We start from the raw sequence: 16,406 nt of genomic DNA on the forward strand, positions 1-16,406 counted from the left end.
CTCTGTTCAAAATGCCAAATGACTTCATGATTTTTTTACAGACAAGGTTAATATGAGATTTCCAATTCAATTTTTCATCTACAATAATACCCAAAAATTTAACGTAAGATACTTGGGTTATTTCAAAGTTATCTATGAATATTTTGTTGTTTTCCTTGTTATACAGGGTGCCACAAAAAAACGGGAACTTTTTAACAATCCAATAAAACCAAGAGTGATGGAAGAAAAATATTTTATTCATAGTAACTGAAACCTTAAACCATGCCATTTAAGAAACAATGATGGAATTTTCATTTTTTAAAAATGACTTCCTGTTGATGGCGTCCTCCTGTACGAATGCATTCTTGAAATCTGCTGTTCAGATTCCTCATTGACCGCTGCAACATCTCAGCTGGGATACTGTGAATTTCATCCTGAATTCTCTGTTTTAACTCATCCAGAGTTCTTGGTCGAGTCGTGTACACTTTACTCTTGAGATAGCCCCACAAGAAAAAATCACAAATGGACAAATCTGGCGATCTAGGGGGCCAGGGAACGTTACCGAATCTTGAGATCACACGGTCACCGAACAATTCTCGCGACAGCCGCCTGTGATTCTGTGATTATGTCAGAAAAGATATGTAGTGTCTTAAAACTTTAATAAAGATATGTGTAAAAAAAAACAAAAAAAAAAAACCCATCCCTTCTAAGTTTTATAATAAATGGCAGCCCTTCTTAACTTTTTTTGAATCACTTCCTTCTTTTTCTTGTGATTAATGGACCCCCCCCCTTTTTTTTTTTTCGTGGGTGCGTGTGGGTGTGTCTAGCTTTTTGTTTTCGTTTGGTATGGTTTTTGTTTTTGAATTCAGAGGGATACATTTTATCGTATTTCTGACAAATGGATCAAGTTTGTTCCTCTAGTTCCTCTAGCCATCCAGAATTTGTGTCATTCCTCTAAAGGTGTCCTTTTTTTTTTGCAATCTCCCTGTTTTTTCTTTGTTTTGTGTTTTTCTGTGTGAACATGTGTGATGTTTGAAGAACCCAGAAGTATCATAATGCTATGATTGTTTTTTTTTTTTTTATGTGAGAAATACTGAAACTGTAAGCACCCATTCATATGTTTTTTTTTTTTTTTTTTTTACACTTTTGTATGTATAAAATATGAAATGCGAAGGGGACTATGATAGATGGAGTATGTGTGAACGGTAATGCTGAAGATGTCTTGTTACCTTTTCCAATAAAAACAAAATGGGAACAATAATCAAGTCCACACAGGACGGATCAGATGAACCAGGACTCATCAGGTCTTCCTCATAGACCTGGTCCGGTTCAGGTCTTGGAGGTCGATCAGAGGTTCATGTAATTGTACGGTATCATCTGCACGTTTTATCTGTTCAATAAAAAGAGACTCAAGTGGATGAAAAAAAAAAAAAAAACAACGAAAAGAACAACAAAATCCATGAATATACCGTATTTTCCAGACTAGAAATTGCACTTTTTTTCATAGTTTGGCTGGGGGTGCGACTTATACTCCAGAGCGACTTATATGTGAAATTATTAACACATTATTATATAATTTCACATGTTCGTTATTTTCACACTGACAGCCACAAGAGGGCGCTCTAGGCTTGTGTACCTGTACTTGCTACATCTGTACCACTGAAAATTTAAAATTTCAACATTACCGGTAACTTATAAAGACAACTGAGAAGGGCTGAAAAAAAATGCCATCAAAAAAAAAATCATGTTCTGCAGATTACAAGCTGCAGGTAGTGAAATATGCAGCCGAAAACGGTAATAGAGCAGCAGAAAGAAAGTTTGGAGTGAGTGAGAAACTTGTGAGGGACTGGCGAAAAGTGGAGGTTACTCTTACTGCAATGAAGAAAACAAAAAAAGCTAATTGCGGGCGAAAAGCTAGGTGGCCACAGCTAGAGGAACGAGTTTGCACATGGGTGCTTGAACGACATGCTGCCGGGAGAGGCTTGTCAACAGTGCAGTTGCGTCTCCACGCCCAGGTAGTTGCCAAAGAGATGAATATAAATGACTTTGCGATAGGACCTTCTTGGTGTTACCGCTTCATGCAACGCAACCGCCTCTGTCAGAGCAAGGATGCAAAATGCGACTTATATTCCAGTGCGACTTATATATGTTTTTTTCTTCTTTATTATGCATTTTTTGGCTGGTGTGACTTATACTCCGGAGCGACTTATAGTCCGAAAAATACGGTACAAGAGAACAGCTGTAGAATAGCTGTCCACTGTAGTGACCAGTATGCATGAAATCATTAACTAAACAAGTGTCCCAACTGTTGCAAACTCGTATCGCCGCAGGTGTGAATACATTTTTGGAAAATTTTCCCAGTTGAGTATTTTGCACATTTTGACATATATTCATCATGCCTTGAAGGCGTTTAGTGGCAAATCACTGTAACACCTCTGTATTTAGGAGGGAAAACTGTGATAAACATTCATCTGCTTCAACTAAAGACAGTTGGACTCAACGGTGAGTGAAGACAGAGATGGACACTGAGTCGGTTTAGACCAGCTCTAAATGTATTGATAGGATTAGTGGATCTGATTTACATCAGCGTATTGTTCTGGTTGCCAGTGGCTGTTTGGGTCTTTATCGGGGTTCCCACTCTTTCCTTGAAATTATTTTCCAGGACATTTTCAGCCATTACAGAGACAAATTACACTGGGTTACAAAAAAATGTGTTTTGCAAGTTGTCTAGGTTTTTTCAACTGAATTAGGACCATTTTGCACCGCTAAATCCAAAAAGGACATCTGTTTTTCTCAATCAGATCAGGTTTTTTTTGCTAATTTGATTTTGAAAAATTTGATGCATGACTTGCATACCATGTGTGGCGCCCAAACTTTATCTTGGTCACCAAGTTTAATACCAAAATAAGATTGGTAAGCACACTTTATGAAACTTGTGACTTGATTCCTGTTAGGTACAATGGTGTATTCACTGCAGATGTAGCTGAATACGTCAGGCTTATTTTTGCAAGATCTTCTAGTCGAAGCCATTTCATTCACCTGTAATATTAACCCATAAGGACCCAGTGTGACATTTGCAGCAGTTCCCAAATGTTTTTTTCTCTATATTTAACCATCCTTAAGTGGTTTATCACCAATTATTGTAATATTATTTATTGTATTTTGTGTTTTTTTTTTTTCAGTGAAAATCAGGTATTTTCTGACATTTAATTTACTAATCATGTAGATGTTCATGAAAGCTCAGAGAGAAGTTGAGGATTACTAAAAAAAAAGAGAAAATTGAAGAAAAAGTTACTTTTTTAGCAAAATATATCATTAATTGAACATAACCCCAGTGTCTCTATCCACTGTCATTGATCCAACTCCATGGGTTTTACTGGGGAACTGATGTTGTAGAAGATGACGGTGTTTCCACGGTAACTACAGAGCCTCTGAACGTCCAAATGGGTCATATCTGATAACCATGAAAAGATGAAGAACTGTATTTTACACCAATTATTGATGTGGATTAGTCGATCATCAGGGATTAAACAGTTTATATCAGTAGATGATTTTGGTAGATGGTGGATGTTTGGGTCTTAATGGGTTAAAAAAACATTAATCATAAATTGGCAAAAGTAAAATCTTCAGAACTTGTTTATTGCAAGAAATATGAAAGAATTTTGTATCATATGATGTGAAAATGCCCATAAATGTAAGCAAAAATGTTAAAAAGCCAATATGTAGCATAGTTCAGAAAGTTGACCTGATTGAGCAAAATTAATGTGATTTTTGGATTCAGCACACCAAAATTATTCTAAATCAGCTCAAAAAACTTAAACAATAAATTTGTTGTTGACCAGTGTTATCATGTCATACACTAATCCATTCCCTTGTCCCCCTCATTTTTTGGAAGTGTTCTTGTCTACAGTTGCAATTTGCATTTACTCAGATTATTTCTATGTTTATTACTCAGACATTTGATGTGCAGTCTAATGGCCATAATTTGTCTATGAAAAATAATTATGACAAATGTGTCATAGAATAATGCAAACACACCCACAGATTACAGGGTAAACTCAACTTTCTCTTGTCTTTCACTTTCTCTTCTGCACTTCCTCTAAAAATATTTGTATATTTTTCAATTAATCACTGACAAACTATTTCCTTTGTTTCATTTCAGTTTAGGCACACAAGGTTCAAGGTTATAGTTTGGGATTTTTCATTAAAGTTTAGTTTTATTTAGTTTGGACTTTTTTTTTTCTTTCTCTAATTCAGTTAGTTTTAATTTGTTTTTGGGGTAGGTTTGCTAGTTTTTATTAGTTTTCTTTTTTTTTTCTAAATGCTTAGTTTTCATTTAGTTTTAATTTATTCATATCTTTAAATCCCAGACAGGACTCTGTTGCTTTCTCCCAACTTTAGTCTCCATGTTTCCGGGTAGAGTGGGGACGAGAAGCCGACTCTAAACCACAAGTAACGAGAAGTGATGGACCGTGAAGTGCCGTATGGTGCCGCTAGCTAAAATTGCCAGAGCGAAATAAATCGATTTCATATCAATCTGACATTGACAAAAACAAAACGAAGGGAATTTTATCAATACTTTTTATATGTTTTAGTTAGTTTTATAACCACACAATACAGTTTCAGTTAGTTATCATTTTTTCTTTTAATTATAGTTTTTATTTATTTCAGTTAACAAAAATGTTAAGGTCAAGGTTACTTTATTTATACCCGTAGGTAGATTTGTTTTGCAGTCTAGGTGATTGCCTTGGCATTACAACAACACTTACATTGAACATGCAAGACAGGCACTTGATCACGCTTACAGACAGGACAAAAAGACAGGACAAAACAAAAAACAAAACAAAAAGTGCTCAGTGTTCCACTATTCATCGGTATAGCAGCATGGATAAGTAAATAAAATAGGTGAGATCAAATAAATAAAAACAAGATGCAATAAAACACAATAAAAACCAGAAAAGATAAAACAGATAAAACAATAAAAACAATCCGGGATAAAAACCTGAGTAAGAACATACAAATAAATAAAAAATTAAAAAATTGGAAGTCACATAATAATAAATAGAGCAAAAAAACAAAAAAAAATGGAATAAATAACTAAATAAGTTAGTAAAGTGCAATGTCACTATTTCTTACTGAGCTCAGTGACGGCGATGTGTTTTTTTTCAATTCTAGTTTTAGTCATTTCGTTTGTTTTCGTTAATGATAATAACCTTGACAAGGTCACAAGGCAGGGGGAGGATAAATAATATTCCAGGATAACTTAACCGTTTCCAGGATATTTGACTTCTGTTTTCCATGACTGGAAAATTGGTCAGTCATTTTCCAGGTTTTCCAGGACATGTGGGAACTCTGTTAATGAGTTAAACAACAACTTGCAGGGAGGTGAGGTCTGTGGTGCAGCTACTGTTAAGTGTAAGTATTATTATGTTATCTGCTGGTTTACTGAGACATAAAACAGAGCTTGTACAAAGTGTTATACTCAAAAGAATATGTGATCGTAATTTCAGCGACATGACAAGACACAACAGCTCAGTGATCTGAATATGTTAAAAATCTGACCCGCTGGTAGCACTGTACAGAAGTCAGACAATTACTGAAGTTAACAGGACTCAGTAGGAAAACAATTTCCACACTGTAGTCACATGTCACGTCTAAAAAAAAAAAAAAAAAAAAAAAAAAAGGACAGTGTGAAGTGGTAGTGGGAGTCAGTAGCTGCAGGATCCTATGGCTGTGGCGATGATATGAGCTGTGAGCAGTGGACTGTGGAGTGGCTGGTGGTCTAGTTGGGTACTAATCACCCCCCCTGAGTCCACAGAGGGAGCAGCCAAAATCAGAGGCAAGATCTGGCTCCACATACATCTCCAGAGGTACAATTAGAAGTGTTTAACTTTCCAAAGCTCCAAAAAAATTAAGATATGAGGATAAATGTTCCCTTGCACCCACTTGCCTGAACTAAAGGGGAGCAGAGGTGGGACTGATCCCTGACCTGGTAACGAGGACTAATGAAGCCACCGCAGGACATTTTGGTAAGTCCTGATCATTGTGAACATATGAATGGTATACAGTACAGGGTGGGGAAGCAAAATTTACAATGAACATTTAGTTGTTTTTTCTCAGCAGGCACTACGTCAATTGTTTTGAAACCAAACATATATTGATGTCATAATCATACCTAACACTATTATCCATACCTTTTCAGAAACTTTTGCCCATAGGAGTAATCAGGAAAGCAAACGTCAAAGATTGTGTGATTTGCTGAATGCACTCGTCACACCAAAGGAGATTTCAAAAATAGTTGGAGTGTCCATAAAGACTGTTTATAATGGAAGAAGAGAATGACTATGAGCAAAACTATTACGAGAAAGTCTGGAAGATACTATTAAACAAGAATGGGAGAAGTTGTCACCCGAATATTTGAGGAACATTTGCGCAAGTTTCAGGAAGCGTGTGAAGGCAGTTATTGAGAAAGAAGGAGGACACATAGAATAAAAACATTTTCTATTATGTAGATTTTCTTGTGGCAAATAATTCTCATGACTTTCAATAAACTAATTGGTCATACACTGTCTTTCAATCCCTGCCTCAAAATATTGTGAATTTTGCTTCCCCACCCTGTAGATAGGCATTTATAGGATACTTGTATTTTCATTAGAGCTGCAGCTATTGACTATTTTTGTAATCAATTAATTGATTATTTTCTTTGATTATATTCAAGTAAACTTTTGTGAATAGGCAAAATAAAATAGTAAAAATATTAGCCCTCCGGTATTCCATCCAGCAAGGCCCTTATTAAGCATCAAGTGTGTCTTTTTTGCACACTTGTGGAATAATGTCAAAAAATGTTTTCATACAGTTTGTTTTTAACTCTTTTACGCTTTTTTCTATTTCATCAACTTGAGCTGTAAATAAAAATACAAAATGGTCAATAACTGTCACATTTTTTAACCCTTAAAATGCTGTGTTTGTAATGTAAACAAACCATTTTTTTGGATGCAAAAAACACACACACAATTTTTTTTTTTTTCTCAATATACTACATAAAAAGTGGATCACATATCATTTGATTTTTGCAGCCTGGCATATGTCAATGATTAACTCCAACATCGGTTAATTTGCATTATTATTTTTGGTCAAATGTTCAAAAATACTAGCATCTGTCACCAAGTGTGAAAAAAGGCACACCTATAAATCAAACTATTAAATATTATATATTGATTTATTTTTCTGCTCTAATTTGATTTTATTTTTGTAAATCATGGTCAGCCCTAATACTACATATCAAATAATCATTCATTTTAGATTTTTTTTTTTAACCCTTTATACAATCTCTTTTCATCATGATGTCACTACATTTTTTGATTAAAAAAACACAAAGTATGATTTTTTTTTTTTTTTTCAAAATACTACATAAAAATTGGATTACATATTATTTGATTTTTGCAGCCTGGCATATGTCAATGATGAACAGCAACATTAACAACATTAATAAATTCATTTAGACCCTCACCTCTCAAATGAAGCCCAATTATCAGTAAAAGCAGGATTTATGTCTTAATGGCTTTCGGATCAAAAACATTAGTTCTAATGGAAGAAATAGTGCGTTTTAGGCACACTTGGGAGACATGCTAGTCTTGTAATTTTCTTTTGTTTACAGTGTGCAAATTTTAGTTGGTGGCCAGAATTTTAAAGATCATGCAAAAATGAACAACTTTTGAATTTTAACCTTATTTAAATTGTGAAAAATATGAAGTTTTTTAACGCAAAGTGTGCCTAAAAAGCGCACCTGGATACCGGACGGTTAAAAAGACATGTCTAAAAATGATAAACAACTTGTTCTTTATTCCAGAACCAGCTGACACAACAACCACAAAAAATATAAAAGTAAAAAAACAAACACCACATCATGCAGATCCAGGCGTTAGCTTTAGCCACCTTAGCTTGTGTATTTATTTATTTATTTATTTATTTTTTGGTCACTCATTTGAAAGATGTTTATTCTTATTATTATATTATTATTATTATATTATTATTATTGTTGTTGTTGTGTTGTTGTTGTTGGCACAAAGCAAATTTACATGACAAGAATGGGAAAAAATATTACAGAAGAGTAATACAGAAATACATTTGGAGACATAGTGGAATGGTTAAACAGAACCATTACAAATATCTGAAACAAAAATAAACAAAAGATTAAGACATTTGAAGTGTAATGAAAATTGAGAAACAGAAAGAAAAATAATAAATAATCTGACTGGACAATGGAGCACAAAAGACTAAGGCAAGATACAATTAAAACAGCAAGGACTTGGATAAACGAAAATAAAGTTTTCTGGCTTTTTTTTTTTTTTGACATATTAACAAATACTGAAGAGATTTGTAATACTTGATAAAATCACATAAAAACAATTAAAGGAGGGGTTCGTGTTTTTCTACTTACAACAATGATATAATATTTACCTCAAAAAATTATAAGGTAACAATATCTTTGATATTAACTTCTAATGAATCCATAAAATAAACAATATCACATAAAGAAAAAGACGGAATGTGTTCAATTTTTAATGACAACCAACTGTGAATATCAGCCCAAAAGGAAATGTTGTGTGAGCAATTAAAAACAAATGTTCAATGGTTTCAGCCTCAGATCAGTACAGATTTTTTCATTTGGTTTGTTTGTAAGAGAGGCTTTTATCACCAAATGTCAGAGTAATTATGTGAAAACAAAAACGAAAGCTTTTATACAATAATCACCCACAAAATGCAAATGTACTGCAAATTTTGAAACGATAACAACCCCTATTTCTGAATCTGTGAATCATGATCTGCAATCACACTCACGCCTTTTAGAATTGTGTTTTATTTTTTTTTGTATGAAGAGCATTGTGGTATTTTGTCAGAGTTGACATTTCGCAAAAGGCGACCAGCCTGAGTGCTTCTCTGACCTTCGAGTACTGACACCCAACACGAGTGGATTTGAATAACAGCGACCGACACATCTTCAGTCGTACCACCCCCGAAACCTATCTTAAGTTGAATCTATTAACCTTAATGTTGTACAATATCCAAGTAAGTGCACTTTAATGTAAGTTTTTGACTTTATCCCCCCTTCAAAAAAAGGCTTCAGAGAGGAAAAAAAAGTGCACAGTGGTAGATGTGGAGGCGGAAATGCCAGCGATGTACGTATGCCAAGACAAGCCAACTCAGTGGGTTACATTCTAATAAGTCACCTCTGACTGTGAGATGACCGTGGACTTGGGAAGCCAAACAGCCTCCTCATCCCAGCTTGCTCTTTTGATTCTGTCAGGCAGAGTTTCCCGCTGTCTCTGATAGCCTGACAAGTTGTGTAAATCAAATGTCCTGGGTTCAGTGGGTCTATGTGGACGGTGTGTTTATTGAAACTGTATATCCATGTGAAATCGTAGAGCTGGAAAACCTTTGTGTCTTACATAGCTTGCCATTGCACCAACCCCCAGAGGATTGATTCATTCCTGAGTTGAACCCTGGTCTTCTTTCCAAAGTTATTTTACAACCTTTTCAATAGAAGATGATGACCTGTGGGGGAAATCTCCAAATCCTATATGTCAGGAGACAGATGTTTTTACAGCGTTCCAAACTAGGACCTAAGTCCCACATGTTCACCCTAAGAAGGTAAGGTGAACTAGTTTTTAGAATAAAATAGACTTTATTTGCCATTTGCACAGATACAGGGTGGGGAAGCAAAATTTACAATGAACATTTAGTTGTTTTTTTCTCAGCAGGCACTACGTCAATTGTTTTGAAACCAAACATATATTGATGTCATAATCATACCTAACACTATTATCCATACCCTTTTCAGAAACTTTTGCCCATATGAGTATCAGGAAAGCAAACGTCAAAGAGTGTGTGATTTGCTGAATGCACTCGTCACACCAAAGGAGATTTCAAAAATACTTGGAGTGTCCATAAAGACTGTTTATAATGGAAAGAAGAGAATGACTATGAGCAAAACTATTACGAGAAAGTCTGGAAGATACTATTAAAGAAGAATGGGGAGAAGTTGTCACCCGAATATTTGAGGAACACTTGCGCAAGTTTCAGGAAGCGTGTGAAGGCAGTTATTGAGAAAGAAGGAGGACACATAGAATAAAAACATTTTCTATTATGTCAGTTTCTTGTGGCAAATAAATTCTCATGACTTTCAATAAACTAATTGGTCATACACTGTCTTTCAATCCCTGCCTCAAAATATTGTAAATTTTGCTTCCCCACCCTGTACTAGTGTCCTTTTAACCCATAAAGACCCAGTGTTACTTTTTCTGATAGTTCCCAAATGGATTTTTCTCTGTATTTAGCCTTATTTAAGTGATTTATCACCATTTATCATAATATTATCCTCTGCATTTTGCATTTTTTACCGTAAATGATGTATTTTTCTATGTTTAATTTGGATGTTCCTAAAACTCAGTAAATTCAAAGATTATTATATCAAGACTTCGTATCAAAAATGGAAGAAAAAGTGACTTTTCTAGCAAATATATCAATAACTGAATACAAAACAAATCTCTATTTAACCTTTAAGTGATTTATCACCATTCATCATAATATTATCCTCTCCATTTTGCATTTTTTTTTCAGTAAAAATCTGTTATTTTCCTATATTTATTTTACTGATCATGTACTTGAATCATCATGCTGAGGTTACATTTGAGGCTTATCATACCAAAAACAGAGAAAACTTGAGAAAAAGTGACTTTTTCAGGAAAATATATAATTAATTGAACATAAACCAAGTGTCCTCCATCCCTGTCATTGATCAAACTTCATGGGTTTTACTGGTGAATCAATGTTGTAGACGATGAAGGTGTTTCCATGGTAACTACAAAGCCTCTGAATGTCCAAATGGTCATATCTGATGACCCTGAAAAGATGAAAAAACCGTATTTTATGCCAATTATTTACATGTATTGATAGGATTTATGGATCAGCGGATATTAAACATTTTAGATAAATTTTACATTTTAGGTAAATTCTGCTTCCCCACCCTGTATATCGCAGTATAGGTACATTGGAAATCTTGTGTCTTTACCTGAGTCACGGAATCTGAAAAAGACATGAACAAAAACTAAGCATATAAAAACATACAAAACACTTATTGCACAGAAAGACACAATACACACTTGTAAAATAGAATACTGTGTCAGAAAAAAAACAAACAAAAAAAAAACTAGAAGCATCCGTAGAGCATAGGCCTTCGCCAAGGCAGATCAGTGGGCTCCCATGCCCCCCCCCCACCCCTGATCACCACCAAATTTAATCATTTGTTCCTTGTCCCAGTATCAACATTTCCTGAAATTTTCATCCAAATCCATCCATAACTTTTGGAGTTATCTTGCGCACAGACAGACAGACAGACAGACAGACAGACAGACAAACCAACGCTGGCAAAAACATAACCTTCTTGGCGGAGGTAATAAAAGTACTAGGAGTTACTACAACAAGTTACTACACAATTCAATTAAAATATTGGGAGGTAGAACAGGTTAGTGTACATTCAATTAATTTTAACCAAAATCTTAGTGGCCAAGATCCAAAAAAAAGTATTGTATGTAATATACAAATCACTTGCAAATGGTTAAATTCACTGTAAACTGGTCAGATAAATACTGACCGGTTAAAGTTTTAGAACACCCCAATTTTTCCAGTTTTGTATTGAAATTCAAGCAGTTCCAGTCCAATGAACAGCTTGAAATGGGTAAGTGGTGAACTGCCACAGGTAAAAAAAAAAAACAAAAAAAAAAGGTATGGTTTAACCTTACCTTTTTTTTTTATAATGTACATTTCAGAATTATACAAAAGGCGAACAAGAAATGGTGTTAACAACTTAAAGCAGTTCTGCAGCAATGGAGTTGATCAAGCCTGGAAAGTTAGTGCTACCAATTCCTACAGATGTCCCAACGTTTGTGAATTCCTTCCAACTCCCTCTGTCTGCAGAAAAGTAGTGTTGGAACACACTTTGGTACCATCCTGTTGGGAGCATTATTTGAACAGTATTGTACTGCAGAAAGTAGTGTGTTACTATAAAAATGGAAAAGGAGGAAAAGGCAATTAACGATAGAAGAAGGCGGGCTCTGTGGTGGGCCTGAAGCTGGACTCGTAGAAGAGGCGACAGAGCAGAGAACCCTGTCCAGACTGAGGGCAATCATGCAGAATGTCAACCACCCATTATACAGTGTCCTAAACCAGCAGAGGAGCACCTTCAGTGACAGACTGCGCTCATTGAGCTGCTCCACCACTAGATACGCAAAATCGTTTGTCCATCGTGCAATAAGACTGTATAACTCTTTAAGTGGGAGGGGAGGAGGGAGGAACAGAGGAGGAGCTGGGTGGGGATAGATAGGAGGTAGAAGGCCAGGAACGCTTCTGTCCTCGGGTGGTTTCTTTAATGTAATGTTTTTATGCTTTTTGTTTTTATGTGACAGGTAGAAAACACATCTTGTCTTTTAAGTCTACCTCTTTTTAATCTAAGCTATTCACAGCTACTTATACTCTGGATTTATTTATTTATTGTGTGCTGATGTGGTATGGCTGTGTTTGTGGAGCGGTGACCACATTTTGTATTTTGAATTTCTCCTAGAGGATGAATAAGTAAATCTATCTATCTATCTATCTATCTATCTATCTATCTATCTAATCTATCTATCTATCTATCTATCTATCTATCTATCTATCTATCTATCTATCTATCTATCTATCTATCTATCTATCTATCTATCTATCTATCTATCTATCAGAGAGACAGACCATCATAACACTTAAAATGTAGGTCTGTCCTACAGAGAAATGTCCAAGAAAGTCCAGGTGTCAGTCAGTCCAGTTTCCTTCACCATCCAAAGGCACTCAGAAACTGGACTGGGAAATGCTGACAGGAAGAGTCTGGAAGAGCCGAAGACACAACAGAATCAGAAGACTAGTTTATGACAGTCAACAGCTGGAGTGAGAGGAGACAGACAGGACAACAGCTGAAAGCACAGAGAAGATAGTGGTCGTAGTAAGCAAGTCTGAGTTTCAACTGTGAACAGAAGACTGAACAGTTGCAGGTTTGATCAGTCCATAACACCTTCTTCCAGTCTTCAGTAGTCCACTGGTGGTGTTCATGGCCCAGCCAAGCCTCTTTTTCTTATTTTAAAGACTCAGCAATGGCTTTAGCTGCAACTAGACCCATCAAACCTGCAACTGTTCAGTCGGCTGTTCCACAGTTCAAACAACAAAAAAAAAAACGGTCCACCGGAAAGGATATTCCACAAAAATAACTAGAAAAACTAGAAAGCACTCAGAGAGCACAGAACTCCACCAAGGCAGCTCAGCCCCCCCCCTCCAATCAACACCAAAATGTAATCATTTGCTCCTTTTGCCAGTTTCAACATTTCCTGAAAATTTCATCAAAATCTTTCCATAAATTTTTGAGTTATCTTGCCAACAGACAGACAAACAAGCTAAAAATTTGCCCCCCCTCCCCGATGGTAGAGGTAACTAGAAAAGCACTTGGAGAGCGCAAACGACATCACCAAGGCAGATCAGTGACCCCATGGCAGCTATGGCTCAGTTGGTAGAGCGGGTCATCCAATAACCAAAGGGTTGGTGGTTCAAAATCCTGGCTCTGACTGTCCACATGTCGAAGTGTCGTTGGGAAGACACTGAACCCTAAATTGCTCCCAGTAGGGCCAGGCAGCACTATGCATGGCAGCAGTCGCCTACTGGTGTATGAACGTGTGTGTGAATGGGTGAATGTGAGGAATTGTAAAGCGCTTTGGGCACCATGAAGGTGTAGAAAATGCGCTATATAAGTTCAGTCCATTTACCATTTTTTTACCCCCTGATTACCACCAAAATTCAATCATTATTACCTCCACCAGGAGGTATTGGGATCACTTTGCTTTGTGTGTTTGTGTGCGTGTTTGTTTGTTAGCAAGATAACTCAAAAAGTTATGGATGGATTTTCATGACATTTTCAGGAAATGTTGATACTGGCACAAGGAAGAAATGATAAAATTTTGGTGGTGATCAGGGTGGGATGGGGGTGGGGGGGCACTGATCTGCCTTGGCGGAGGTCTGCTTTCTCCAAGTGCTTTTCTTGTTTGTTCCTTGTGCCAGTATCAACATTTCCTGAAAATTTCATCGAAATCCGTCTGTAACTTTTTGAGTTATCTTGCGAACAAACAAAGAAACAGACAACCCCGATGAAAACATAATCTTCGTGGCAGAGGTAAAAACAAAAAGCATCTGAAAAAACTGTTGCATCATGATTCCAATATAGGAACTTATTTAACCTGTTTAACCCTGACCATATTTTCAGGGGAAAAACGCCTAAAAAGACATACCCAAAGTAAATGAAGAATTCCTTCACAATAATAAGGTTCATATGGATGTTCTTGGTGTCTATGGACATTTAGAGACCTCACAGAATCTATTCCCATTGTCTAAAAATTGTATCTATTACTATGCCTGAGTAAACTGTAACAAACTAAAAGAGAAATTAGAATTTTTTATCCTTGCCTGTTTTTTTTTTTTTTTTTCGGCTGGATTGACGATGATATGCATAAATTAATTGATCATGTCAGAGATTTTTAATAGCGTATATTTCAACCCACAAGATTAAAAATAATGTTTGAACATTAAAGTTTGCACTAAACACTTTTGATGTACTTTTATTAACATAAGGGTCTAAACTTTGAGCAAAAGTTGAAAAAAAATCCATTGTCCTGATTTATTATATTTTATAGTAGATGAATATTAATATAATTTTTTAGCCCTAATATAATTTTTTTTTTTTAGCTTTTTAGCTTAAATTTTTTTGGCTAAAGTTAAAAAAAAGTAAAAACTTGTACTTTCCTGGTTCTCAGGAGGTTCCCGTCTCAGTATCACTCTCTTTGTCTAAATTTTCACATTTGTGATGACAGTGAATTACTGTTTAACTCTCCGGTATCCAGGTGCGCCTTTTAGGCACACTTTGCACATTGTGTTAAAAAACTTCATATTATTTTTCACAATTCAAATAAGGTTAGAATTCAAAAGTTGCTCATTTCTGCATGGTCTTTAAAATTCTGGCCACCAACTAAATTTGCACATTGTAAACAAAAGAAAATTACAAGACTAGCATCTGTCTCCCAAGTGTGCCAAAAATGCACTATTTCTTCCATTTTATATGTATGATTAAGGGCTGACCTGGATTCACAAAAATAAAATCTAATTAGAACAGAAAAATAAATCAATATAAATATTTAATAGTTTGATTTATGGGTGTGCATTTTACACACACTTGGTGACAGATGCTAGTATTTTTGAACATTTGACCTAGCGCCAAAAATAATAATGCAAATTAACCAATGTTAGAGTTAATCACTGACATATGCAGGGCCAGAAAAATCAAAATATCATATATATCCACTTTTTATGTAGTATATTGAAAAAATATATTTTTTGTGTTTTTTTCCATCCAAAAAATGGTTTGTTTACATTACAAACACGGCATTTAAAGGGTTAAAAAATGTGACAGTTATTGAGTATTAGGTATTTTTATTTACGGCTCAAGTTGATGAAATAGAAAAAAGTGTAAAAGAATTAAAAACAAACTGTATGAAATTTTTTTGACATTATTCCACATGTGTGCCAAAAAGGCACACTTGGTGCTTAGTAAGGGCCTTGCTGGACGGGATACCAGAGGGTTAATGATATAAAGCACAAAATGTTCAGATAGTAGACGGACCCAGTCAGTAGGTGTGTTGTCTCTGCGTCTCGGGTACTAATAAAAAGTTATATCACATATTATCTATCCTCATTATCCATAATCCCAGAGTGTAACAGGTGCAGAACACAACTTTAATGACCACTACATCCTGACTGAACTACTGTTAGTGAAGCTGATGCACACAGTCTCTTTAGGAGGTAAAGGACACGCTGTGACGCTAAACAGGACATCGGTATATTTTTACCTGACATCCCAGATATATTCAGTGACACAGGTGTAAAAATCAGATTACATTTTGTGCAAATGCTGCAGAATAGGCTTATATGATGTGATTTGATGATGCATAAATCAGTGAGGTAGTATTTTTAGTTATTCAAGTAAATTACGATAGCATTACACTGAAAAAGGCAGAACAGATAAAAGACAATGAAAAATGTCACTCTCTACATTAACTGTGCTTGATAATGAGGCAATTTGGATAAGATGCCCTTAGTTCAAGCTTTTATCCTTTGAAGAAACAGACTGTCTGACCTCTGTGCCCAAAGTGTGGGACTACACAGTTTACTTTTTTGGACCAATTACGGCCAAGTATATAAAACTTTCAGTCCTCCAAATTATGGCTTTGCTGTACTGGAAGGGTTTGTGACTCGGTGGCATTGATGACCGTCCTGTAAATCCTGCATTTTTTTTTCAAACA

General features: G+C 35.5%; 1 long non-coding RNA gene across 1 annotated transcript in view; it reads right to left on the bottom strand.

Annotated features, from left to right (window-relative positions):
• Nucleotides 1–435: 435 nt before the first annotated feature.
• The window catches only part of LOC115413299 (uncharacterized), a 30,214-nt gene continuing 14,243 nt past the window's right edge, over nt 436–16,406 (bottom strand). The window contains exons 3-4 of the long non-coding RNA XR_003934447.1: nt 12,775–12,789; nt 436–596 (exon numbers count right to left, since the gene is read on the bottom strand). This is a non-coding gene — a long non-coding RNA (uncharacterized LOC115413299). The remainder of the gene's footprint in view (nt 597–12,774; nt 12,790–16,406) is intronic.

This window comes from Sphaeramia orbicularis, chromosome 22 (assembly GCF_902148855.1).
Source record: "Sphaeramia orbicularis chromosome 22, fSphaOr1.1, whole genome shotgun sequence".
NCBI classification, from domain to species: Eukaryota; Metazoa; Chordata; class Actinopteri; order Kurtiformes; family Apogonidae; genus Sphaeramia; species Sphaeramia orbicularis.